This window comes from Coregonus lavaretus, assembly GCF_964263955.1.
Source record: "Coregonus lavaretus genome assembly, chromosome: 3".
Classification (NCBI taxonomy): domain Eukaryota; kingdom Metazoa; phylum Chordata; class Actinopteri; order Salmoniformes; family Salmonidae; genus Coregonus; species Coregonus lavaretus.
The window spans coordinates 50,318,101-50,346,055 of record NC_139990.1 but is presented as its reverse complement, the minus strand read 5'-3'; the positions used below and the strand labels follow the sequence as shown (position 1 = coordinate 50,346,055).

At 44.8% G+C, this 27,955-nt stretch overlaps 1 pseudogene across 1 annotated transcript; it reads left to right on the top strand.

The window, feature by feature from the left end:
- Positions 1 to 280: 280 nt before the first annotated feature.
- On the top strand, positions 281 to 11,962 carry LOC311125558 (NADH dehydrogenase [ubiquinone] flavoprotein 1, mitochondrial-like; annotated as a pseudogene). Its single transcript has 10 exons — positions 281 to 391; positions 519 to 601; positions 850 to 1,020; positions 8,152 to 8,335; positions 9,704 to 9,893; positions 10,294 to 10,487; positions 10,652 to 10,818; positions 10,923 to 11,004; positions 11,353 to 11,498; positions 11,867 to 11,962. The product of its transcript is annotated as an NADH dehydrogenase [ubiquinone] flavoprotein 1, mitochondrial-like (transcript).
- The last annotated feature ends 15,993 nt before the right edge of the window (positions 11,963 to 27,955 follow it).

Sequence of the window (27,955 nt, the reverse complement as noted above, 5' to 3'; positions counted from 1 at the left end):
ACAACATCCTTGGTCATCTAATGACAGCGTCAGGAAGGTGAATGGAGATTAGTTAGCTAGAACATTCTTAGCAGCACAAATTAGCAGCTAAATTAGCTCAACTAGGCTTTTTTAAATTTGTTTGGCCAAATGTACATAGAATAAGTTGCCATATGCTGCTTAAGGTATCTTATATAAAACGTTATTAAAGTATAGATTCTTAAATGAGCACTAGGCCAATAACTGGCTAACTGGACTAGATATCTAGTTGGCTACAAACAAAGTTCCCTTCACTCTCAGGATGCTGACGCTGCGCTGGATGCTAGGAAGCGCAGGTGCGCACTCAGCGGCGGCGCAGCAGTGCCTCTCGCCCCATCTGGCCCAGCGCTACAGCACCGTGGCAAAGCAACAGGTAGCCTTCTCTCACCTAGTGTAGTTTAAACCATTTCTGTTTTCTAGACTAGGCTACAACTGCCTATGTCTCCATCTAGCCTATTATCGTTACATAAATTATTATGTGTGTTTATCTGGGTTGCTAGGAGAATCCAAAGAAGACTAAATTTGGTCCCTTGAGTGATCAGGACCGGATTTTCACAAACTTGTATGGCCGTCATGACTGGAGGTAGTAACATCCCAAACGTAACATCACTGTGCACATACACACTCTGGATACCATCAAATCTATGCACATACAGTACTCTTGCCCCCTTCTTAACCATCCATAAAGTGTCCTCCTCTCCTTGTCCCCTTCCCTTAACCTACCCGAGAATACATTATATCTGAAAACAACACCTACACCAAGTACATAGGAAGTATTAGGGGATAGTGGCCTATTTAAAACGCCATCTATATTTCCCATTGTGTCCCCAGCCTGAAGGGTGCTCTACGTCGGGGTGACTGGTATAAGACTAAAGAGATCCTCCTGAAGGGGACAGACTGGATCCTGAACGAGGTCAAGGTGTCTGGTCTGAGAGGGAGAGGAGGAGCTGGCTTCCCCACCGGCATGAAGTGGGGCTTCATGAACAAACCCAGTGACAGCAGGTAAGAAAGAGAGCGAGAGAGAGGGAGAGTACGTGTGTGTATAACAGTGGCGGTCGGTGCCATTTTTTTTATAAGCATGGCCTTATTTATATTACAGCATATTGGATGACTGTAATTCATATTCCATTCACATTTTAGTCATTTAGCAGACACTCTTATCCAGAGCAACTTACAGTTAGTGAGTGCATACATTTTCATACTGGCCCCCTGTGGGAAACAAACCCACAACCCTGGCGTTGCAAGCGCCATGCCCTACCAACTGAGCTACAGGGGACTCACCCAGCTCAATGTAACATCGATAGGTTTAGGCTACTACATTATACTCACGTTTTCCCTATACCCATCATGAGGTTGCTACAACCTAGCCTATGAATGAAAGTTTACCATGTACGCTAGGTGCACAGGTCGAGAGAAATTTGAGTAATCAAGGTGACAGACATTGATACATTCAATACCGCCTTGTACACTCTAGCCTGCATCTAGCTGATCTAGGGTGTAATCATTAGTTCAACAGTTGCAAATTGGAGTTACTATTGAACAAATTCAGGTTTATCCCCAGTTTGTTCCGTTTGCGTCCGTTTAATAAAAGTTTTCAACAGAATCGGCGGAATGAATACAAATCAAATCAAATCAAATGTTATTTGTCACATACACGTGTTTAGCATATGTTATAGCGGGTGTAGCGAAATGCTTGTGCTTCTAGCTCCGACAGTGCAGTAATATCTAACAATTTCACAACATATACCCAATACACACAAAAAAAGTAAGGAATGGGATTTAAGAATATATACATATATGGACAAGCAATGACAGAGCGGCATGGACTAAGATACAGAAGAATATTATAGAATAGAATGCAGTATATACATATGAGATGAGTAGTGCAAGATATGTAAACATTATTAAAGTGACTAGTGTTCCATTTCTTAAAGTGGCCAGTGATTTCAATAGGCAGCAGCAGCCTCTAATGTGCTAGTGATGTCTATTTAACAGTCTGATGGCCTTGAGATAGAAGCTGTTTTTCATTCTCTCGGTCCCAGCTTTGATGCACCTGTACTGACCTCGCCTTCTGGATGATAGCGGGGTGAACAGGCAGTGGCTCGGGTGGTTGATGTCCTTGATGATCTTTTTGGCCTTCCTGTGACATCGGGTGCTGTTTGTGTCTTGGAGGGCGGGTAGTTTGCCCCCGGTAATGCGTTCGGCAGACCGCACCACCCTCTGGAGAGCCCTGCGGTTATGGGTGGTGCAGTTGCCGTACCAGGCGGTGATACAGCCCGACAGGATGCTCTCAATTGTGCATCTGTAAAAGTTTGTGAGGGTTTTAGGTGATAAGCCAAATTTCTTCAGCCTCCTGAGGTTGAAGAGGCTCTGTTGCTCCTTCTTTACCACACTGTCTGCGTGGGTGGACCATTTCAGTTTGTCGGTGATGTGGATAGGGGGGTGCACCCTCTGCTGTTTCCTGAAGTCCACGATCATCTCCTTTGTTTTGTTGATGTTGAGTGAGAGGTTATTTGCCTGGCACCACACTCCCAGAGCCCTCATCTCTGTAGGCAGTCTCGTCATTGTTGGTAATCAAGCCTACTACTGTTGTGTCGTCTGCAAACTTGATGATTGAGTTGGAGGCGTGCTTGGCCACGCAGTCATGGGTGAACAGGGAGTACAGGAGGGGGCTGAGCATGCACCCTTGTGGGGCCCCAGTGTTGAGGATCAGCGAAGTGGAGATGTTGTTTCCTACCTTCACCACCTGGGGGCGGCCCGTCAGGAAGTCCAGGACCCAGTTGCACAGGGCGGGGTTCAGTCCCAGGGCCTCAAGCTTAATGATGAGCTTGGAGGGTACTATGGTGTTGAATGCTGAGCTATAGTCAATGAACAGGCCACTTTCTACCACTCTAAATTCCAAGCATCTGCCTCTAACCCCAGGAAGCTCTTTGCCACATTTTCCTCCCTCCTGAATCCTCCCCCCCCCTCCTCTCTCTCTGTGGATGACTTCGTCAACCACTTTGAAAAGAAGGTTGACGACATCCGATCCTCGTTTGTTAAGTCTAATGACACTGCTGGTCCTACTCACACTGCCCTACCCTATGCTTTGACTTCTTTCTCCCCTCTCTCTCCAGATAAAATCCTGCGACTTGTGACTGCAGGCCGCCCAACAACCTGCCCGCTTGACCCCATCCCCTCCTCTCTTCTCCAGACCATCTCCGGTGACCTTCTCCCCTACCTCACCTCGCTGATCAACTCATCCTTGACCGCTGGCCATGTCCCTTCCGTCTTCAAGAGAGCGAGAGTTGCTCCCCTTCTCAAAAAACCAACACTCGATCCCACTGATGTCAACAACTACAGACCAGTATCCCTTCTTTCTTTTCTTTCCAAAACTATTGAGTGTGCCGTCTTTAGCCAACTCTCTTGCTATCTCTCTCAGAATGACCTTCTTGATCCAAACCAGTCAGGTTTCAGGACTGGTCATTCAACTGAGACTGCTCTTCTCTGTGTCACGGAGGCTCTCCGCACTGCTAAAGCTAACTCTCTCTCCTCTGCTCTTGTCCTTCTAGACCTGTCTGCTGCCTTTGATACTGTGAACCATCAGATCCTCCTCTCCACCCTCTCCGAGCTGGGCATCTCCGGCGCGGCTCACTCCTGGATTGCGTCCTACCTGACCGGTCGCTCCTACCAAGTGGCGTGGCGAGAAGCTGTCTCCGCACCACGTGCTCTCACCACTGGTGTCCCCCAGGGCTCAGTTCTAGGCCCTCTCCTTTTCTCCCTATACACCAAGTCACTTGGCTCTGTCATATCCTCACATGGCCTCTCCTATCATTGCTACGCTGACGATACACAACTAATCTTCTCCTTTCCCCCTTCTGATAACCAGGTGGCGAATCGCATCTCTGCATGTCTGGCAGACATATCAGTATGGATGACGGATCACCACCTCAAGCTGAACCCTGGCAAGACGGAGCTGCTCTTCCTCCCGGGGAAGGACTGCCCGTTCCATGATCTCGCCATCACGGTTGACAACTCCGTTGTGTCCTCCTCCCAGAGTGCGAAGAGCCTTGGCGTGACCCTGGACAACACCCTGTCGTTCTCCGCTAACATCAAGGCGGTGACCCGCTCCTGCAGGTTCATGCTCTACAACATTCGGAGAGTACGACCCTGCCTTACACAGGAAGCGGCACAGGTCCTAATCCAGGCACTTGTCATCTCCCGTCTGGATTACTGCAACTCGCTGTTGGCTGGCCTCCCTGCCTGTGCCATTAAACCCCTACAACTCATCCAGAACGCCGCAGCCCGTCTGGTGTTCAACCTTCCCAAGTTCTCTCACGTCACCCCCCTCCTCCGCACACTCCACTGGCTTCCAGTTGAAGCTCGCATCCGTTACAAGACCATGGTGCTTGCCTATGGAGCAGTGAGGGGAACGGCACCTCTGTACCTTCGGGCTCTGATCAGTCCCTACACCCAAACGAGGGCATTGCGTTCATCCACCTCTGGCCTGCTGGCTCCCCTTCCTCTGCGGAAGCATAGTTCCCGCTCAGCCCAGTCAAAACTGTTCGCTGCTCTGGCACCCCAATGGTGGAACAAGCTCCCTCACGACGCCAGGACAGCGGAGTCACTCACCACCTTCCGGAGACATTTGAAACCCCACCTCTTTAAGGAATACCTGGGATAGGATAAAGTAATCCTTCTACCCCCCCCCATGTGTGTGTGTGGATTTGTGCTGTTGTGGATGTGTGTTGGTGTGGATGTGTGTTGGTGTGGATGTGTGTTGGTGTGGAAGTGTGTTGGTGTGGATGTGTGATGGTGTGGATGTGTGTGGATGTGTGCTGGTGTGGATGTGTGTTGGTGTGTATGTGTGTTGGTGTGTATGTGTGTTGGTGTGTATGTGTGTTGGTGTGGATGTGTGCTGGATAAGAGCGTCTGCTAAATGACGTAAATGTGCCCTTGAGCAAGGCACTTAACCCTAATTGCTCCTGTAAGTCGCTCTGGATAAGAGCGTCTGCTAAATGACTAAAATGTAAATGTAAAATGTGATGGTGTGGATGAGTGTGTGTGGATTTGTGCTGTTGTGGATGTGTGTTGGTGTGGATGTGTGTTGGTGTGGATGTGTGTGTGTGGATTTGTGCTGTTGTGGATGTGTGTTGGTGTGGATGTGTGTTGGTGTGGATGTGTGTTGGTGTGGAAGTGTGTTGGTGTGGATGTGTGATGGTGTGGATGTGTGTGGATGTGTGCTGGTGTGGATGTGTGTTGGTGTGTATGTGTGTTGGTGTGTATGTGTGTTGGTGTGTATGTGTGTTGGTGTGGATGTGTGCTGGATAAGAGCGTCTGCTAAATGACGTAAATGTGCCCTTGAGCAAGGCACTTAACCCTAATTGCTCCTGTAAGTCGCTCTGGATAAGAGCGTCTGCTAAATGACTAAAATGTAAAATGTAAACAGCATTCTTAAATAGGTGTTCCTCTTGTCCAGATGGGATAGAGCAGTGTGCAGTGTGATGGCAATTGCATCGTCTGTGGATCTATTGGCACGGTAAGCAAATTGAATACACCCCTGATCACACGCAAACACAGTTCACTTTCATAGCAGCAGCATACAGTACCAGTCAAAAGTTTGGACACACCTACTCATTCCAAGGTTTTTCTTAATTTTTACTATTTTCTACATTGTAGAATAATAGTGAAGACATCAAAACTATGGAATAACACATATGGTATCATGTAGTAACCAAAAAAGTGTTAAACAAATCAAAATATATTTTATATTTGAGATTCTTCAAAGTAGCCGCCCTTTGCCTTGATGAAAGCTTTGCAAACTCTTGGCATTCTCTCAACCAGCTTGATGATGTAGTCACCTGGAATGAATTTCAATTAACAGGTGTGCCTTCTTAAAAGATAATTTGTGGAATTTCTTTCCTTCTTAATGCATTTGAGCCAATCAGTTGTGTTGTGACAAGGTAGGGGTGGTATACAGAAAAGAGCCCTATTTCGTAAAAGACCAAGTCCATATTATGGCAAGAACAGCTCAAATAAGCAAAGAGAAACGACAGTCCATCGTTACTTTAAGTCATGAACGTCAGTCAATCTGGAAAATTTCAAGAACTTTGAAAGTTTCTTCAAGTGCAGTCGCAAAAAACATCAAGCGCTATGAGGAAACTGGCTCTCATGAGGACCGCCACAGGAAAGGAAGACCCAGAGTTACCTCTGCTGCAGAGGATATGTTTATTAGCGTTACCAGCCTCAGAAATTGCAGCCCAAATAAATGCTTCACAGAGTTCAAGTAACAGACACATCTCAACATCAACTGCTCAGAGGAGAATACGTGAATCAGGCCTTCATGGTCGAATTTGAGATTTTGGGTTCAAACCGCTGTGTCTTTGTGAGACGCAGAGTAGGTGAACGGATGATCTCTGCATGTGTGGTTCCCACCGTGAAGCATGGAGGAGGAGGTGTGATGCTGTGGGGGTGCTTTGCTGGTGACACTGTTGGTGATTTATTTAGAATTCAAGGCACACTTAACCAGCATGGCTACCACAGCATTCTGCAGCGATACGCCATCCCATCTGGTTTGCGCTCCAGGCTGTGTAAGGGCTATTTGACCAAGAAGGAGAGTGATGGAGTGCTGCATCAGATGACCTGGCCTCCACAATCACCCAACCTCAACCCAATTGAGATGGTTTGGGATGAGTTGAACCGCAGAGTGAAGGAAAAGCAGCCAACAAGTGCTCAGCATATGTGGGAACTCCTTCAAGACTGTTGGAAAAGTATTCCAGGTGAAGCTGGTTGAGAGAATGCCAAGAGTGCAAAGCTGTCATCAAGGCAAAGGGTGGCTACTTTGAAGAATCTAAAATATTACATCTATTTTGATTTGTTTAAGACTTTTTTGGCTACTACATGATTCCATATGTGTTATTTCAAAGTTTTGATGTCTTCACTATTATTCTATAATGTAGAAAATAGTAAAAATAAAGAAAAACCCTGGAATGAGTAGGTGTGGCCAAACTTTGGACTGGTACTGTACATACACCATGATCCCTTTGATCGTTGGATAATTTCTTCTCGCATCTACATGCTCTCCTCCTCTCACCTTTTCGCTTTGCTTGTGGACTCCAGTGCACAACACATCAGCTGTCTGTAACCAGGCGAAAAAACCTTTCCAAGCCAAACCTTCATATCATAACCGCTAACCGCAACATACAGCCTACATCGTTGTCACCATATTATAATGAAATAGTCAACATAGGTACTAGAACTAACGTGTTAGTAAACCCTCTACAATCATGCAATACAGTGTACAGTCAGCAAGGAGTTTAGTAGTTACACCGGCAGGCCCCGGTGGCAATAAATTAATACAACCAAAAGCTTACCTTGACTTGGAAGAGTTCCAGTGTTGGATAGCCATAGTCAGCTAGCTAACATAGCATACCTCTCTGAGCCGGTTGTTTGAGTAGGCTAAACTAGCTAGCTGCAGTGAAAGTGAAAAAAATACCAAATATAACTAGCTCTCTCTCTCGCTCTCTCTTGCTTCTCCTTCACTTTTGAATACATTTATTTGTTCAAAACTGTTCAACTATTGTCTTTCTCTCTCTTCGAGTGAACTACTCACCACATTTAATGCACTGCAGTGCTAGCTAGCTGTATTTTATGCTTTCAGTACTAGATTCATTCTCTGATCCTTTGATTGGGTGGACAACATGTCAGTTCATGCTGCAAGAGCTCTTATAGGTTGGAGGACGTCCTCTGGATGTTGTCATAATAACTGTGTAAGTCTATGGATAAGAGCGTCTGCTAAATTATGTAAATGTAAATGTAAATGTCTATGGAAGGGGGTGAGAACCACGAGCATCCTAGGTTTTGTATTGAGTCAATGTACCCAGAGGAGGACGGAAGCTAGCTGTCCTCCGGCTACACCATGGTGCTACCCTACAGAGTGCTGTTGAGACTACTGTAGACCTTCATTGCAAAACAGTGTGTTTTAATCAATTATTTGTTGACGTGAATATATTTAGTATAATTTTATCTAAAAAGGATCACTTTAGAAATTTTTCACTATTTAAATGTTTCTGAAATTCACGGCGGAGGATGGTCCTCCCCTTCCTCCCCTGAGGAGCCTCCACTGGTGTATAACATACAGTATCTGTATCTCAGGCCTAAGTACCTGGTAGTGAATGCAGATGAAGGAGAGCCAGGGACATGTAAGGACAGAGAGATCATGCATCACGACCCTCACAAGCTGGTGGAGGGCTGCCTGGTGGCTGGGAGGGCCATGGGAGCCCGCGCCGCTTACATCTACATCAGAGGAGAGTTCTACAACGAGTCCTCCAATACACAGGTCAGAGTTCTATAACGAGTCCTCCAATACACAGGTCAGAGTTCTACAACGAGTCCTCCAATACACAGGTCAGAGTTCTATAACGAGTCCTCCAATGCACAGGTCAGAGTTCTATAACGAGTCCTCCAATGCACAGGTCAGAGTTCTACAACGAGTCCTCCAATACACAGGTCAGAGTTCTATAACGAGTCCTCCAATGCACAGGTCAGAGTTCTACAACGAGTCCTCCAATACACAGGTCAGAGTTCTACCACGAGTCCTCCAATACACAGGTCAGTTCTACAACGAGTCCTGCAATTCACAGGTCAGTTCTATAACGAGTCCTCCAATGCACAGGTCAGAGTTCTACAACGAGTCCTCCAATGCACAGGTCAGAGTTCTACAACGAGTCCTCCAATACACAGGTCAGAGTTCTACCACGAGTCCTCCAATACACAGGTCAGTTCTACAACGAGTCCTGCAATTCACAGGTCAGTTCTATAACGAGTCCTCCAATGCACAGGTCAGAGTTCTACAACGAGTCCTCCAATACACAGGTCAGAGTTCTACAACGAGTCCTCCAATACACAGGTCAGAGTTCTATAACGAGTCCCCCAATACACAGGTCAGAGTTCTACAACGAGTCCTCCAATACACAGGTCAGAGTTCTATAACGAGTCCTCCAATACACAGGTCAGAGTTCTATAGCGAGTCTTCCAATACACAGGTCAGAGTTCTACCACGAGTCCTCCAATATACAGGTCAGTTCTACAACGAGTCCTCCAATTCACAGGTCAGAGTTCTACAACGAGTCCTCCAATACACAGGTCAGAGTTCTACCACGAGTCCTCCAATACACAGGTCAGTTCTACAACGAGTCCTGCAATTCACAGGTCAGTTCTATAACGAGTCCTCCAATGCACAGGTCAGAGTTCTACAACGAGTCCTCCAATACACAGGTCAGAGTTCTACAACGAGTCCTCCAATACACAGGTCAGAGTTCTATAACGAGTCCCCCAATACACAGGTCAGAGTTCTACAACGAGTCCTCCAATACACAGGTCAGAGTTCTATAACGAGTCCTCCAATACACAGGTCAGAGTTCTATAGCGAGTCTTCCAATACACAGGTCAGAGTTCTACCACGAGTCCTCCAATACACAGGTCAGTTCTACAACGAGTCCTCCAATTCACAGGTCAGAGTTCTACAACGAGTCCACCAATACACAGGTCAGAGTTCTACAACGAGTCCTCCAATTCACAGGTCAGAGTTCTACAACGAGTCCTCCAATACACAGGTCAGACTACCTGCTTAGGCTGGTTAGAGTCCTGTCCTCTCCTGTCTCCTCCACACACGAACACTTACAGTATGTCCTGTCCTGTCCACCAGGTGGCGATAAACGAGGCGTATGTAGCAGGGTTGATAGGCAAGAACGCGTGTGGCTCTGGGTACGACTTTGATGTGTTTGTGATGCGGGTAGCAGGAGCCTACATCTGTGGGGAGGAGACGGCCCTCATCGAGTCCCTGGAGGGCAAGCAGGGGAAACCCCGACTCAAACCACCCTTCCCCGCAGACATAGGTGAGGAAATTACCTACCACCTTTGACCTTGATCTTTGACCCCTTTCTCCTGTCACTCCTTTCTAACTTACCTGCTAACATAGGTAAACACCTACCACCTTTGGATTTACCTCCTTCTTGCCAAAAAAGAAACAACCAAAAGAATGATAATATGGTCTACCAAAACTCTAACAGAAAAATTTGTAGTTTCATGTTATCACAGGTTGCTTTACATGTTGTCACATTAACTTCACATGTGATCACATGAAAACATGAATGTGGTTCATGTGGTTTTTTTCCATAAGGGAAGTGTACATTGCATTTCTGACAGTTCAATTGTTTTCTGTAGATTATACTGTGAAAAGAAATGCTCTTCTTATTGACTTTCTCTCAATGTACCACATTGTCTTTGGGTCTCCAGGGGTGTTCGGATGCCCAACAACGGTTGCTAATGTGGAGACGGTTGCCGTGGCACCTGCTATCTGTCGTCGAGGTGGAGCGTGGTTTGCGAGCTTCGGGAGAGAGAGGAATGCTGGGACAAAGCTGTTCAACATCTCTGGTCATGTGAACACTCCGTGTCCATTCCTCTCAGAGAACTCATAGAGAGACACGCAGGTGTGTGTGCGTCTGTGTGTGTTCGTGCAAGTGTTAGTGTGACAGGTTTTCTAGTACTGCCTGTATTTGTGTTACTGTGTGTGTATGCCAGAGTGGGTATATTATTGGTGCTGCTGATATTTGTGCGCCTGACACTCCCTTCCCCTCGTCTCTGATTGGTTCAGGAGGTGTGAGGGGCGGCTGGGACAACCTACTGGGAGTGATCCCTGGAGGCTCCTCCACACCCATTATCCCTCGCTCTGTGTGTGATGATGTCATGATGGATTTTGATGACCTCGTCCGCGCAGAGTCCGCTCTGGGCACCGCCGCCATCATCGTCATGGACAAATCTGTAAGCATGCACTCACGCACACAGTATTTACTTTATATTGATTAACATTGTTTTATAAGAACAAATCAAATTTTGAAGAATATGTGTGTACTCCATTCTCCCAGACTGACGTAATCAGAGCCATCGCCCCTCTGGTTGAGTTCTATAAACATGAGAGCTGTGGCCAGTGCACCCCCTGTAGGGAAGGTAAGGTACTACATGCTCTGTATTTTACATTTTTGTAATTTAGCAGATGCTCTTATCCAGAGCAATTAGGGTTAAGTGCCTTGCTCAATGGCACATCTGCAGATTATTCACCTAGTCTGCTCGGGGATTCGAACCAGCGCACCTAACCGCTAGGCTACCTGCCACCCTATATTATTTTGATAATATAATGTCCACAGGTTTTGCTTCTATATAGCTTATTGCTCAAACATAAAACTCCATCTCACTTCTGATAATTTGATATCTGTGTGGCACAAAGACAACCAGGTAACTGGGTGGTTAGTTGATCTCTCTCTCCCTCGCCCTATCTCTCTCTCCCCCCCACACCAGGAGTGGACTGGATGGATAAGATGATGTGGCGGTTTGTGCGTGGCGACGCGGCCAACTCAGAGATTGATATGATCTGGGAGCTGAGTAAACAGATTGAGGGCCATACCATCTGTGCCCTGGGGGACGGGGCCGCATGGCCTGTACAGGTGAGACTTCTGGGGGACAGGGCCGCATGGCCTGTACAGGTGAAACTACTGGGGTCAGAGGTTAGACAGGTACAGGTGAGACTACTACGGTCAGAGGTTAGACAGGAACAGGTGAGACTAATGGGGTCAAAGGTTGATACAGGAACAGGTGAGACTACTGGGGTTAAAGGTTGATACAGGTACAAGTGAGACTACTGGGGTCAAAGGTTGATACAGGAACAGGTGAGACTACTGAGGTCAAAGGTTGATACAGGTTGTTAGACCGGGGTGAAGAGTTAGATGAGAACGGATGTGGAGATACTAGTGAAGTAACATCCTGACCCCCACCTCCTTCTCTTCCTTCACTCCAACCTTCTCTTCCACTTTAGGGTCTGGTCCGTCACTTCTGTCCGGTCATGGAGAGCCGCATCTCTGAGTACCACAAGAAGAACCCTGCCAGGGAGGCTGACATTGAGATGATCTGAGCTGAAACAGATATCAGGCTGAGACTGAACTCCCTGGTCTTAACATTCTGATCTTACCATTCCTCATTTCAAATCATTTCCATTGCTTAATGACTGGTTCACAGTTCTTCAGTTTTATTGGATATTTACAGTATGTTAATGAACCTAGTACGTATTCAACACCAACCTACTTTGTTTGTTTTTGTTATTTACCCATGTATTTATCATGTATTTATTAATTTGTTCATTCATTTGTTTATGTACTTCAGATTACCTCTGAATATACACACATGAATAAAGTTCAATCAATATGGACTTGTTATGTTATTTTCTGTCATCTCAAAAATAGCTTATAATCTAGTACATAAAACATCTATATCAGTAGAACAGAAGTAAGTCGATTTGCTTTTCTGTCATCAGGTTGTTAGAGGACGATTTGGGGCTCTTTTAACCCTCTGACTTTCCATCTGATTTCCCCTCACATAGGGAAGAGCAGGAAGGCACTGAAGGTGTTGTGACTAACTGTATCATCATCAAATAGTTTGTTGCCTGAGGGGAGGCGCATGTAGACCAAGTCCCCCTCTTCCAGCTCCAGAGTCACCGCACTGGATAGATACTGGTTGCCTCCGTGATTGTTCTGAGCTGCCCATGTTATAAGCTGGTTATTCTTGAACATAGACACCGTGCTGGTGAGAGGTTGTCCATGGCAGTGAATCTGATGTAGTAGACTCCTCTCACTGGTGCTGTGAAGACACCTGCATCAGAGGAAAAACAGAGATCAACACTGTCGGTCTCTCACAGGGAGCAGCCTGGTAGTGATGTCGGTGCCTGTAGTTACCCAATGTGGACATGTGAGTTAATACAGGTGTGTAAGCAGGAGCTGTAACTGGGCTGTAGGCTTGGCCAATATTTGTGGTGACATTAGTGTAGTCCAGAGTTATTTTACTATCAGAAAAGGGTCCGACCGTTCTTTCTAAACCAGCATGGAATGCCACTTTTGGTCTATCTGTGAACACAGGAGTTCCATAATAATGTAATATGCTGTATAATACAGTGGGGGGGAAAAGTATTTAGTCAGCCACCAATTGTGCAAGTTCTCCCACTTAAAAAGATGAGAGAGGCCTGTAATTTTCATCATAGGTACACGTCAACTATGACAGACAAAATGAGAAAAAAAAATCCATAAAATCACATTGTAGGATTTTTTATGAATTTATTTGCAAATTATGGTGGAAAATAAGTATTTGGTCAATAACAAAAGTTTCTCAATACTTTGTTATATAACCTTTGTTGGCAATGACACAGGTCAAACGTTTTCTGTAAGTCTGCACAAGGTTTTCACACACTGTTGCTGGTATTTTGGCCCATTCCTCCATGCAGATCTCCTCTAGAGCAGTGATGTTTTGGGGCTGTCGCTGGGCAACACAGACTTTCAACTCCCTCCAAAGATTTTCTATGGGGTTGAGATCTGGAGACTGGCTAGGCCACTCCAGGACCTTGAAATGCTTCTTACGAAGCCACTCCTTCGTTGCCTGGGCGGTGTGTTTGGGATCATTGTCATGCTGAAAGACCCAGCCACGTTTCATCTTCAATGCCCTTGCTGATGGAAGGAGGTTTTCACTCAAAATCTCACGATACATGGCCCCATTCATTCTTTCCTTTACACGGATCAGTCGTCCTGGTCCCTTTGCAGAAAAACAGCCCCAAAGCATGATGTTTCCACCCCCATGCTTCACAGTAGGTATGGTGTTCTTTGGATGCAACTCAGCATTCTTTCTCCTACAAACACGACGAGTTGAGCTTTTACCAAAAAAGTTATATTTTGGTTTCATCTGACCATATGACATTCTCCCAATCCTCTTCTGGATCATCCAAATGCACTCTAGCAAACTTCAGACGGGCCTGGACATGTACTGGCTTAAGCAGGGGGACACGTCTCGCACTGCAGGATTTGAGTCCCTGGCGGCATAGTGTGTTACTGATGGTAGGCTTTGTTACTTTGGTCCCAGCTCTCTGCAGGTCATTCACTAGGTCCCCCCGTGTGGTTCTGGGATTTTTGCTCACCGTTCTTGTGATCATTTTGACCCCACGGGGTGAGATCTTGCGTGGAGCCCCAGATCGAGGGAGATTATCAGTGGTCTTGTATGTCTTCCATTTCCTAATAATTGCTCCCACAGTTGATTTCTTCAAACCAAGCTGCTTACCTATTGCAGATTCAGTCTTCCCAGCCTGGTGCAGGTCTACAATTTTGTTTCTGGTGTCCTTTGACAGCTCTTTGGTCTTGGCCATAGTGGAGTTTGGAGTGTGACTGTTTGAGGTTTTGGACAGGTGTCTTTTATACTGATAACAAGTTCAAACAGGTGCCATTAATACAGGTAACGAGTGGAGGACAGAGGAGCCTCTTAAAGAAGAAGTTACAGGTCTGTGAGAGCCAGAAATCTTGCTTGTTTGTAGGTGACCAAATACTTATTTTCCACCATAATTTGCAAATAAATTCATTAAAAATCCTACAATCTGATTTTCTGGATTTTTTTTTCTCAATTTGTCTGTCATAGTTGACGTGTACCTATGATGAAAATTACAGGCCTCTCTCATCTTTTTAAGTGGGATATCTTGCACAATTGGTGGCTGACTAAATACTTTTTTCCCCCACTGTATATATATTCTATTCAGCTCCTTCAACTGGCTGTCACCCTGTCCTCCAAAGACAAAACCATATTAAAATAAACCTCTGACCTCCATACTGAATAAAAAACAAATTATCCAAATGGTAATCAGTGGGATCAATGAAATAGCCTCCATTACCTGCATTCTCTATCTTCAGCTCCTCCACCTCTGTCTCACTGGCTGTCACTCTGGCCCCCATGGCTGACAATTCTGCTGCTTGGACTAGAATTACAGGAAATATATCTACAGTGTTCAATCTGATAGAGACTAATGAAAACACAATTCTGTAGATATTTTCCAACGTGGTCTCAGAGCATTTCGTATTATTCTGTACGTATATCCGAGACACTCCATTTAGTTTGATATGTTAGGTTTCGTATGGTATGTGTTAATCCATCATCCATTTCATGTATGTTACGGTTTACAATTTGTATGATATGTGCCAAATTGCAATTCGTACAACATGGTACAAATTTCAAAAACGTACAATATGTTACGAATTTGTAAAACATTTGAAATGTTACGAATTCCAATTTGTTGTTGCTAACGTTAGCTAGGTGGCTAGGTGGCTACTGCTGTTTATTATCTATACATAGTCACTTTACCCCTACCTACATGTACAAATTACCTCGACTAACCTGTAACCCCGCACATTGACTGGGTACCTGTAACCCCTGTATATAGCCTCGTTATTGTTATTTTATTGTGTTACTTTTTATTTTATGTTTTACTTTAGTTTATTTGCACCTTTTGTATTCGGCGCATGTGACATTTTTTTATTTATTTTTATGTATTTTATTTATTTACTATGTTACATCTAGTCTATGAGACCAGTCTGATATTTTCCTATCTCTACATTACATGCATTCTCTGTCTTCAGCTCTTCCACATCTCTCTCACTGGCTGTCACTCTGGCCTCCAGTCCTAGAATATGATGTAAAAAGATACAAATAAACTGTTGATGACTTCAAAACCCAACTTAGTTATTTGTTAATTACAGTAATCAAATAACATAAGTTATAGCTGCCTCAATTTACCTGCATTTTCTCCCTCCAGTTCCTCCAGCTTGTTCTTGTAGAACTGTAGTTCATTCTTAGTGACACTCAGTTCCACTCTCTGGTTCACCACCTCTTTCTGCAGCTCATCCACCTGGCTCTCACTGGCACTCAGTCTGGCCTTCAAACCTGCAATAACATGAAGAGAAGCTTTTTAATCCATACTGAATGAAGAATGTGCAATCCAATCCACTGCAAACATTTTAGTCACTGAAATTCAAATTAATATCCTCTTTCACCTGAGTGCTCTCTCTTCAGTTCCTCCACCTCTCTCTCATTAGCTGTCACTCTGGCCCCCATGGCTGACAGTTCTGCTGCTTGGACTGGAATTATAAGAAAAATGTGAGGGGCTCTTTATCTGATGTATATCAATTTACAAACTAGATCCTTTTCAGATACTGTATATACAGTGGGGAGAACAAGTATTTGATACACTGCCGATTTTGCAGGTTTTCCTACTTACAAAGCATGTAGAGGTCTGTAATTTTTATCAAAAATCCAGAAAATCACATTGTATGATTTTTAAGTAATTAATTTGCATTTTATTGCATGACATAAGTATTTGATACATCAGAAAAGCAGAACTTAATATTTGGTACATAAACCTTTGTTTGCAATTACAGAGATCATACGTTTCCTGTAGGTCTTGACCAGGTTTGCACACACTGCAGCAGGGATTTTGGCCCACTCCTCCATACAGACCTTCTCCAGATCCTTCAGCTTTCGGGGCTGTCGATGGGCAATACGGACTTTCAGCTCCCTCCAAAGATTTTCTATTGGGTTCAGGTCTGGAGACTGGCTAGGCCACTCCAGGACCTTGAGATGCTTCTTACGGAGCCACTCCTTAGTTGCCCTGGCTGTGTGTTTCGGGTCGTTGTCATGCTGGAAGACCCAGCCACGACCCATCTTCAATGCTCTTACTGAGGGAAGGAGGTTGTTGGCCAAGATCTCGCGATACATGGCCCCATCCACCCTCCCCTCAATACGGTGCAGTCGTCCTGTCCCCTTTGCAGAAAAGCATCCCCAAAGAATGATGTTTCCACCTCCATGCTTCACGGTTGGGATGGGGTTCTTGGGGTTGTACTCATCCTTCTTTTTCCTCCAAACACGGCGAGTGGAGTTTAGACCAAAAAGCTCTATTTTTGTCTCATCAGACCACATGACCTTCTCCCATTCCTCCTCTGGATCATCCAGATGGTCATTGGCAAATTTCAGACGGGCCTGGACATGCGCTGGCTTGAGCAGGGGGACCTTGCGTGCGCTGCAGGATTTTAATCCATGACGGCGTAGTGTGTTACTAATGGTTTTCTTTGAGACTCTCTTCAGGTCATTGACCAGGGTGATTGACCGTCATCTTGAACTTCTTCCATTTTCTAATAATTGCGCCACAGTTGTTGCCTTCTCACCAAGCTGCTTGCCTATTGTCCTGTAGCCCATCCCAGCCTTGTGCAGGTCTACAATTTTATCCCTGATGTCCTTACACAGCTCTCTGGTCTTGGCCATTGTGGAGAGGTTGGAGTCTCTTTGATTGAGTGTGTGGACAGGTGTCTTTTATACAGGTAAGGGGTTCAAACAGGTGCAGTTAATACAGGTAATGAGTGGAGAACAGGAGGGCTTCTTAAAGAAAAACTAACAGGTCTGTGAGAGCTGGAATTCTTACTGGTTGGTAGGTGATCAAATACTTCTGTCATGCAATAAAATGCAAATTCATTACTTAAAAATCATACAATGTGATTTTCTGGATTTTTGTTTTAGATTCCGTCTCTCACATTTGAAGTGTACCTATGATAAAAATTACAGACCTCTACATGCTTTGTAAGTAGGAAAACCTGCAAAATTTGCAGTGTATCAAATACTTGTTCTCCCCACTGTACATAACGTAGTACCTGTTTTTTCACTCTCCAGTTCCTCCACCTTATTCTTGTAGAACTGCAGTTCATTCTTAGTGACACTCATCTCCACTCTCTGGTTCACCACCTCTTTCTGCAGCTCCTCCACCTGGCTCTCACTGGCGCTCAGTCTGGCCCCCATGTTCCTCAGCTCCACTCTCTGTTACACCACAATGTCTCTCAGCTCCTTCAGCTCAGTCCAGATTTCAGGCTGGGTAGTCAACTGTTCAGCATTCGTCTCTCTGCTCTCTCCTCATTCACTGACCCCTCCTCTCTCTCCCTGACCTCATGTCCCAGACAGACAGAACAGCAACACCAGCAGAGCTACAGCACCCCTCATTCTGAAACAATGTCTCTTCAGAACTAATGTAGTCTACTGGGCTCAGTCCCCTTCTTTATATACTGTACACACTGGTGTTGGTGTCCTCGTGGAACATTTTGGGAACATAGCCAAGGGCTGAGTGATGTAACAGAACACAGGTAAAGATAATTTCATGCCAAGTCATTCAAATGTGCAGTTGTTTAAGGCCATGGGAGAATCCCACCTGTTACCTGTTACTTAGTTACAGCTACCCCTTTATTCCTTAAAGTTTGTATAGAAGTCTGTCTGTGTTTAGTAATGCTTTTTGTTTTGTTTTTGTTTTTTCAACTGGTCAATTGAGATGCCATTTTTATTTGTTTGACAACCTGGTCAAGAGGCAAGTACACAGCAAAGACAATGTGTAAAGGCAAAATTACAACAAGTTCAGATCAATACACAAACAATCAATCTTTTAGTAGATCTCTGTAAATTATTTTCTGCATTAGTTTGTCAATCTGTTCACTATACATTTTACATTTTAGTCATTTATTAGATGCTCTTATCCAGAGCGACTTACAGTTAGTGAGTGCATACATTTTTTTTATATACTGGAATCGAACCCACAACCCTGGCGTTGCAAATGCCATGCTTTACCATTTCAAGGACCCAGATTAAGCTTTCTATTTAACAAAATTCAAGATCATGATAATTTGTTTTAATGGGAATGTATTATAATAGGCTTGTCCTGGAGTCATAGGTCTATTTTCAGTTTATTGCAGTTTTCGTTTTTGGTCACCTAGATCTAGGCCTATAGATGACTGGGTTAACATTAATTGACAAGTAAATTTGTTTTGCTGCTTACCATATTTGAAGGATATTATGCTAAAAAAACATGTGAAGTTATGAAAAGATCAATTAGATTTTCCTGCATTAGTCAGGGTTTGATAAATGTGGTTTAACTTAAACGTTCATATTATTCACATTAATTGAAAATATGATGAGTAAAATGTGATTCCCCTATGCCCATCACTTGAGTAGGTGGCTTATTGTCAACATGTGTTCGACCAGTCTATTGGTTAAGAGCCAGACGATGGTAAACGATGTCTGTAAATGGGCGAGTTCGTTTTGCATGGCCCGGTGCCACAGGTGAGTGGCGATTTCACTTAAGGACCAATGGAATGGTCTAAAATGTGCAGACTCGCCCAATTTCTGTCAGTTCGCGGCGGTCCTCATTGGCAGTTGTGTCAGGGCATCTGCATCAAATAAAATTGTTCCTCAATCCTCTTGGTCAAGTCAGTCAGTACGAGAAATGCTATTTTTTACATAGGCCTAACGGTTTACATTCTATATTTCAATTAAAGTTGTAAAGTTAGATTTATTTAGCTCATCAATCTGTAAGGAACCAGTCATGTTTTTCTACCAGAGCGTTTTGAATCGTCATACAGGCTGCTTCTCCACAATATGGTGAGTAGGCCAAGTTGCTAAAAAATTGTGGTTGATATTTGATATGTAGGCTAGAACCGTTTCATTTGGATGAAGGAGCAATGTTAATGAAGTATGCGAATAATAGATCATTCGATTCTCATTATGTTTTTGTAACTTTGTCATAATCCTACCCGAGCTCCACGGCATAGCCTAGTTTGACTATTACCTGCTTATCATGCCTACCTAGCCTACTGTATGATCAATTATAGCTAAGTCAGCCTAGACTACTTCATGAAAGATGAATGTAGGCCTACCTTGCAATGAATAAGACACAGTTATAACTCTATTATAATAATGTAACACTATTATAATATTAGTTAGGCCGATCCTATATACATTTATCTAAAATGGTTTTCTGATATTTCTCATGCTGTTAAATCTAGCTGCTAGTGTCTGGGTCTGGGGTCATGTAAAGGAGAACAGGTGCAACAGCCAGACATAACAATGATAGACCAGGTAAACACAGAGGAAACATAAAGAAAACATTTGTGCTCTTCTCATTGTCAACAGAGACACATCAATGAATGCCGCTCTAGAATTAAACTGAGACGCATAAAATGACAAACTTTTAAACGTTTAGGAAAATATTAGAGAAGAGGAGAGAGATCATCAGTCTGAAAGCTTGAAAGAGAAGTTTGATTTCCCCGCCAGCCTCTCAGTCCAGTGATTTCAAAGTACCGCGAACCCGAAGAGCGCACGCTCTGCTACTTTTATCCAATCAGAGCGCTTTAGAGGTTTCCGGTCGACATTACTGTCCAATCATACCGCTTCCAGTGTTTTTTCCATATCAGTGCAGTGAAACGGAGCAGAGGCAGGCGGGCTATCTGATTGCTGATATCCATTTGTCTGTAATGATGGAAATATCTGTCTGTTGTGTGGTGATTCTAGGCTGGCTGCCACCAAAGGGATAAAGATCCCACGAAAATATTTCCTGAAAGTCAACGTCCAACGAACATGGTAAGAGATGGTTTGCCTTTGCCTGTTTGTCATTGAAAAACTTTTGCTTCATACATTTGTTTCTGGTGGGATTATCATCATCATCATCCTTGTGTATAGCTAGCTTCAGTGTTCTACAATTGAAAACGTATATAAATATAGGCTACTGTTTAATTTTTTGTTTTTTAATCATTCCTTTCTGAGCCCTGTGCTATAGTAGTCTACATGGATGCCATCATGCCATATCCCATTTGTTGTGCACCTACAGTGATGACATCATGGACTATGTGCTGGTGCGAGTCCCGCCCCCTCTGCCGGGATTGCCCCGCCCCCGTTTCTCCCTCTACCTCTCCTCCCAGCTCCAATATGGTGTCATCATCGTCTTCCACCGCCAGTGTGGGATGCTCCTGGGTAAGAGGGAGAGGAAGAGAGTGGGAGTCATAGAGGGAGAGGAAGAGAGGGGGAGTCATAGAGGGAGAGGAAAAGAGGGGGAGGAAAAGAGGGGGAGTCATAGAGGGAGAGGAAAAGAGGGGGAGTCATAGAGGGAGAGGGGGAGTCATAGAGGGAGAGGAAAAGAGGGGGAGTCATAGAGGGAGAGGAAGAGAGGGGGAGTCATAGAGGGAGAGGAAGAGAGGGGGAGTCGTAGAGGGAGAGGAAGAGGGGGGAGCCAGAGGGAGAGGAAAAGGGGGAGTCATAGAGGGAGAGGAAGAGAGGGGGAGTCATAGAGGGAGAGGAAGAGAGGGGGAGTCGTAGAGGGAGAGGAAGAGGGGGGAGCCAGAGGGAGAGGAAAAGGGGGAGTCATAGAGGGAGAGGAAGAGAGGGGGAGTCATAGAGGGAGAGGAAGAGAGGGGGAGTCATAGAGGGAGAGGAAAAGAGGGGTAGTCATAGAGGGAGAGGAAGAGAGGGGGAGTCATAGAGGGAGAGGAAAAGAGGGGTAGTCATAGAGGGAGAGGAAGAGAGGGGGAGTCATAGAGGGAGAGGAAGAGGGGGAGTCATAGAGGGAAAGGAAGAGAGGGGGAGTCATAGAGGGAGAAGAAGAGAGGGGGAGTCATAGATGGAGAAGACGAGAGGGGGTCATAGAGGGAGAGGAAGAGAGTGGGAGTCATAGAGGGAGAAGAAGAGAGGGGGAGTCATAGAGGGAGAGGAGGAGAGGGGGAGTCGGAGAGGGAATGCGAGGGAGGGAGAGAGGGAATGGGAAAGAGAGGGGGAGTGAGTAGGAAAAGAGAAGGTTGGAGAGAGGGATGGTGCAGGTAGGGGAGAATAGGAGGTGTGGAAAAGACAGTAGTGTGACAGTAGAGTTATGACCTCTGACCTGTGGTGTGACACAAGAGTTATGACCACTGACCTGTAGTGTGACAGGAGAGTTATGACCTCTGACCTATAGTGTGTGTGTTTCCAGAGGAGATCCAGCAAATCCTGGACAGACTAGCCAAGACCAGAACCATCCAGAAGATCGACGTGGATGAGCCTGACAGGTGGGTACAACAAACCCTGTTTCTCAACTCTCATGTTCTTCCAGGGGGAGAGAGAGGCGTCTGGCGAGTGCGCTGACACAAAATGGCTGCCATGAATTAGGATCTCTCTCTCTCGCTCTCTTTCCCTCAGACACGCTCTTTCTCTTCCTGACGTGTTGTCTCTCCTGGAGGAAAGTGGGTGGGCCGCGCACCCCTTCTTTGGAGAAATGCATTCTGGGTACGCAATACCCAGCCCCAATACACTAATACAGGTACATCAGACAGTGGCTCAAATTACTGTGTGTGTGTGTGTGTGTGTGTGTGGTAAAATGACTGTGTTCTATTGACACATCTCGTCTTTCTCTGATCTCTTGTTCTGTTCCTCTTCTTGTCTGTCAGCTGGGTGGAGAGTTTAGGAGAGAAGCTACTCCTGAGCGCCCCCTGCTTCTGAGTCCAGGAACTCCCCCTCAGGACGGTGAGAGAGGAGGGGAGGAGAGGGTGGGGGAGGAGGGGGGAGTTTAATACATTAAGGGGAATGGGAGTGGAGAAAAGGAAGAGTGGTCATGAGTTAAATGGTAATCCATTGGGTTTCCTTTATTGTTGTTTATGGTCTTATCCCTCGTTCATTCCCAGGTATCACGGCGTCTCCAGACTCCATCACTCTGATAGAGACTGAACCCATCACCATCCCCTCAGCAGAGGTACACCTGTCAATCAGTACAGCTGTCAATCAAACTAACCTTCCAATCAAACCATCTCTCTCTCTCGCTGGCAGTTTGAAGGGGCGGAGCTCGCTGAGGTCACACATCAAGACATGGGGATGATTGACTTGCTGATGGACCAGTTGGATCACTTCCCAGAGGGTGAGTGACAGGTGAATTCTACTCTGTCCCTGCCCCCTGTACACAGGGCAGCTGTAAAAATGAGTCTGTGTTTCAGGAGTGATGGAGACAGAGCGAGAGAGGGGCCCAGAGACAGAAGAGAGGGAGAGAGAAGGAGAATCTGTGGGAGAAGGGGACTTGGAGAAAGTGAACAAGAAGTAGAAAGAGACAGAGAAGAAGAGACAGAGAGGACAAGAGAGCTGATTGGATCCCTTATTGGGTAGGTTAATGTATACTGACACACTCACACACACACACACACACACACACACACACAGTAACTTTGGTTCCCGCTGTCTCCTCTGTCAGACTGCCGCCCACCACCCTATCCAGCGAGGACCCCACAGTGCTGCCTGATGAGGAGACAGAGTTGCTGCCCATGGAGATGCCTGCAGCGCTGGCAGAGGAGAGGACCCCAGTGTCTGTTCCTCTGCCCCCTTCCACACCCGGTGAACCAGAGGAGAGAGGGATGGATGGAGAGAGGGAGAGATGGAGAGATAGCCCCACCCTACAGGATGTTACTCCCCCAATGAAGCGACCTCGCAGGAGGCAGCTGCTCTTCATCGACCAGAAAAAACAGATTACCCAGGAGGCACTGCAGCAACAGATAGACAACACGCTCATACAGACCAGGCCCCTGGTACACACACACACACACACACACAAATACATACACACACACATTTGAACTACATTTACATTTACATTTACGTAATTTAGCAGACACTCTTATCCAGAGCGACTTACAAATTGGTGCATTCACCTTATAGCCAACTATACACCCAAAACTGTAATCATTTACAAGGTATTCATAAACAAGTTAATCAGTTAGTGAAAGTGTGAGAGTAATTAAGATGTGTGTTCCAGGTTGTAATCAGTGGTCTCTCAAAGAGAACAGTGTCTCCAGCTGATCTCCTTGGTAACCCATGCACCAGTGAGTATCAACTCTCATACTCTCTCTTTCTCACTGTTAAACAACCTTTAATCAACACTGAAATAACGTTAGGTCTCTATTCCTCCTCAGCCCTCCCTCCAGAGCTGCTGTTGCCATGGAAACAGGTGGCGGTCATCACAGTGCTCACTGGCTCCGCCCTGCTGGTAGGGAGGACAGAGACAGACTCGGAGTCAGAGAGAGAGAGGGATAGAGAGAGAGTGATGGAGGCAGCGGAGGAGGGAGACAGAGAGCAGGAGGAAGAGCTCAGCTCAAAAGAGGTGAGGAGGGATCAAACAGTTTTTTAGGTGACTACATATGTGTGCATCTAAAAACTGGACAATGACGATATCGACAATTATCCCTGTGTGTGTAGGTACCTAGAGAGTTGGCAGAGTCAGGCCTGTCCCAGCCTGATGTTTCCAGTAAGATATTACAATACTGTAGTATAATTCCATAGATCAGTCATATGGCTGGGGGACTGCAAGATGCTTGGTCATCTTGCAGACAGTGCTCCCTCTCCATCTCAAGATAGATGTTAACTCTGTGTGTTCCTCCAGCTCGGTCGCCGCTGTCCCTGGAGGGCTCTGATAGAGACATGTCCCGGGAGAACTCCCCCCTGGACACACCCGAGAGCAGAGGGTGAGAGGAGAGGGAGGAGAAGAGGGGGGAGGGGGAGGAAGGGAGTTGTATATTGTGTGCAACTGGTAGTTACATACAGTTGACACATGATAATGTCATATTGTGTTGTGTTCAGGTCTCCTGTCCCCAGGTCTGTGTCCAAACTGATGGACATTCCAGAGGAGGGCGAGGGACCGCTGGAGAGAGAGGCAGAGCACATACCCCTGGCTGACCTATCAGCAGAGCTACTGGAGTAATAATCTAGCTATTACATCATCAAATTATAGTTTTTTTTCTTCTTCTAAAGAGCTCACCCCCCTCTTTCTGTGTGTTTATCCAGCACAGTGACAGAGCCTCTTGAGGATCATGAAGGGGTGCTGTTCCACTCTCTGCTGCCCCCACTGGCCCAACGCAGTAGTGTCACTCACTCATTCTGGACCCTACTGGGTAAGACAATGCAGATGTGTGTGTTTGTGTGTGTGTAACAGTCAGATGTGTGTGTGTGTGTGTGTAACAGTCAGATGTGTGTGTGTGTGTGTGTGTGTGTAACAGTCAGATGTGTGTGTGTGTGTGTGTAACAGTCAGATGTGTGTGTGTTCTCTACAGAGATGGTAACTGCCAGGAAACTCTGTGTGCAGCAGGATTAACCTTATGGTGACATCATCATTTCACCTGGACCCAACTACGAGGAGGGGAATGAGAGTGTGTAACACACACACACACACACAACTGGAGAGACTGTTTCTTCAAAGATGACTTTCAAATAGATCTCACACAGATAGTTTGATTGTGGTAACAAAAAGAGACGACAGTTGACCTGTTCCTCTTTGCTTATCGTAATTTAGGAGTTGCGTTTTTGTTGGTCATTTATCAGAACCTCTTATCCAAAGCAGTTTACAGTAGTGAGTACACACATTTGTCTTACTGGTCCCCAGTGGGAATTGAACCTACAATCCTGGCATTGCAAGCACCATGCTCTACCAACTAAGCCACACAGGACATTTTGTAAAGTTTTAAAGCAGGTTTTGCTTTGTCTTATTATATTATGTGACTAAAGACTGAAGACTGAATTTAATATTCAATATCACATTTTTAAAAAGCATTTAAAATGACTTTTCCGCCATTTCTATTTACACAGTATTTTTACCTAATCTTTGCCTGTGCTGACATGTAAAGGGCTTAGTGTGTTTCAGTGTTGCTGTTTTTTAAAACTTGTAACAGGTGTTTGTTTCTGTGAATAAACATGTAAAACTATTTATCTGTACTGTGTTTGTGTCTGGCAGACCCAAGTCAAAATCTAAAGGAGTTAAAAGTACAATTGTATGTACAATGTACTCATGATGAACCACAATTGGAAGAAAAACATTTAATTGAATGATTAATAGCTCATATAGACTATAGTACATGAGTTTTCACAAATCATCCCTTGTACTGTACACAGATGGCCGACCGGTAGTTGGACATTAACTCTACACATTTCATGCACTTTAAACGTTGGTACAATGCTGTATTAATAATGAGACGGGACACCAGTGTTAGCTTCAGGAAGGGCTTTAGTAAGATAAAACCAGATACAGAACATCATTGGTACTGCATTACATCATGCTACACCTCCTTTTAGTGATAGTAGAGGAAGACACAACACACTTTAGAAATATGGTAAAAATCTTAATAAATATATTTAGTGTTAGCTTCAGGAATGTCTTTAGTAAGATAAGTACTGTGGTACAGCATGCTACAAACGCCATAAAACCTGAACTTGTCTATTGTGTACATCTGTGTAAATCACTCATAATTAATGGCTATAAAATCAAGGCATGTTACAAAGAAATATAATAGTTTTATAGATTATTTACACTGTTACAAATGTATGGATTACAAAACTTCCCCACAGACACTGTTGTCATTTTCTTTCATTCACTTGACAGAAGACATAGTCCTCAGAGTAACATAATGAATACAATAATAAAGAATGTAAAACTGTTCTATATCGTTCTGTTCTGGCTCTGACAGGCCTGTGGGACTGGTACGTTTGTCTGCCTGAGGTGGCGCTCTTGGGCTGTGGCAGGAGATCTCTGACAATAAACTGGAGGGGGTATCAGCATATTGAAGACAGAGAGGAGCTCTTCTCTATGCCAGTGGACAGAGGATGGACAGTGTGATTATATAGCTGTTAGATTCTGCATACACACTTTAGAGTTGAGAGTTAAGAGAGGAAACTGAACTGTGATATATTGGATAACAATGTTGGATAACAGTGTTTTTGGAGCTGTGAGAAAACCCCAGCTTTCTTATACCTGCCATATGATGCATCACTAGTATCACATGATTTTGGAATATAATCAGATGAATTTAAGACATGACAACATGATATGACTTGGTGTTGCAACATAAAAAATAAAACGTTCACAGATCCCTTGAGGACTATGGTGTTTCTCCAGGATACAGGAGGCTATTTCACATGACACTAGTATGGAGTCCACATCAACCGTAAACCCTGGGTAGATGGGCTCAGTGAATCTGTTATTTAAAGTCCACAGGTGGGTAAATACACCAGAGGATATCTTGTAGAAGGTCACACTGCCAGCTGGCCAGTCCAGATATACTCCTAACCTTCAGGAGAGCATTGGTTGGACTTTCACAAAACTGGCTTGGTTCATGTGAACAGCAGAGCAACTGAGCGCTGCACTCCAGACACCAGGTCATGGCATTGCCCCCTATCTTAGCATCCTTGTCATTTCCTCTCGGAGCGCAGTTCACAATGCATGTAGACCTAGCATCTCAACATGGTAACTTTTTTTCTTGTGACAGGTAGGCCGAATGCCCGTCTAATTTACCCATCTCCATCTGGCTTTTTGAAAGATTATACTTTTTTCAATTGCAGCTGCAGTTTTAAAACAGCCTACTACTCGAATATCGTTGCTTGAAATCAGTGCACGCGCGAGCACTCTCTCGCAGTCTTTCTCTCTCTCCATCAACTCCATTCAAATTGCATCCAAAATAGATAATCCTGTTCTCGATTGATATATAGCCCTATATATAGATGTCCTAGCCTACCTCTTTCAGGGAATACATTCAATCCAGTATAAGCCTTATATTTAGTTAATTAATGATGGGTTATGCATAATAAGCGTATAATTTACAGTATAGCCTTTGTCTCTTGCGCAATACGCACACACCGCTGGCCTTCTTAAAAAACGTTCATTAGCTCTTGCAATCCCATGCAGAAAAAGCTAGAGTAGAATAGCTAGCTGGACATTATATGTTTAGAATTTCTTATACCAATAAACTATTCGAAGAGGGACACAAGCTCTTTTTTGCTGATTGTTAAGTACAGCAGCCAATAGAAGTCACCGGTAATTTGAAAGAAGAGTGAACGCGTGCGATGGCGGTAGGCTATAGCAGTTATTTATTCAGTATTCACTAGCCTATTGTCACGCTCGTTTACTGATGAGACGGACCAAGGCGCAGCGTGATAAGCGTACATTTTATTAAGTACTTAACTCACACAAAACAACAAACAAACAAAACGTGAAGTCCTAGGTTACACAAAACAAACCTTAACGGAACAAGATCCCACACCGACTAGTGCCAAACAGGCTGCCTAAGTATGGTCCCCAATCAGAGACAACGAGCTACAGCTGCCTCTGATTGGGAACCACCCTGGCCAACATAGATCTACACGATCTAGAAAACACAACATAGAAAATATGACACAGAAACTCCACACCCTGGCTCAACATTTAAGAGTCCCCAGAGCCAGGGCGTGACACCTATACTTGTAATTTTGTAGG